Below are 773 nucleotides of genomic sequence, written 5' to 3' on the forward strand. Positions count from 1 at the left end.
CCATCTATAACGGAGCTGTCTCCTTCGAGAACACACGCAGGATCACTCTCGAGGAAAAAAGGCAACGTAGAAAGAACCGTGTATTGCAGAATACACCATCTAAGGAGTCTTTCTGTTGTGCCTTTTGCAATCGGATTTGTCTGTCACGTATTGGCCTCATAAGCCACCAGCGTGCCTGTAGCAAATGTGGATAGAGCCTTCCCAAATCTTCGTTCGCGAAGCCTAGCCATGATATTTCAGTGCAAAGTAGGAAAAAATTAATATTTCCCCACTATAAGGACCATTGTAGAATAGACTTGTGGCACCACAAAAAGTACCCAGATATATGTGAAGCTCTTCACAGCCCAGTACAGATTAATTTTACCTACTGGGTAAACAGGAGAGTTTTATGAAAGCTGAAGCACTGCATTCTCAGTGGATGAAAAAAAAATCTGCCTATATATCTTATTGCTGTATTATTTAAAAAGCAAATACACAAATGCAAAGATTTTTACTTGGCTTTTTTTAAGGTTTGGAGCTTGTCAGAAATTTCCCCGCATCCATTAGAAAATAAGGGATTTGACAGGATCAAAGCATTGTTCAGGAATATGCCAATTCTGTTGCAAAATGGTTGAAACCATTTAAGGTTGGAAAATCTAGTCTTTGTGGCCACTCTGCAACCCACCCCCCCAGCCCTCCTCCTGGGAGCTTGGCTTCTAAAGTCCTTTATCTAGCCAACCCTGGCTGCTTAATCTCTTGAGCCCTGTGGGGGTTTTATAAATGGTCTGGTTGGC

This window comes from Lepidothrix coronata, unplaced genomic scaffold, assembly GCF_001604755.1.
Source record: "Lepidothrix coronata isolate B3197 unplaced genomic scaffold, Lepidothrix_coronata-1.0 Scaffold342, whole genome shotgun sequence".
Classification (NCBI taxonomy): Eukaryota; Metazoa; Chordata; class Aves; order Passeriformes; family Pipridae; genus Lepidothrix; species Lepidothrix coronata.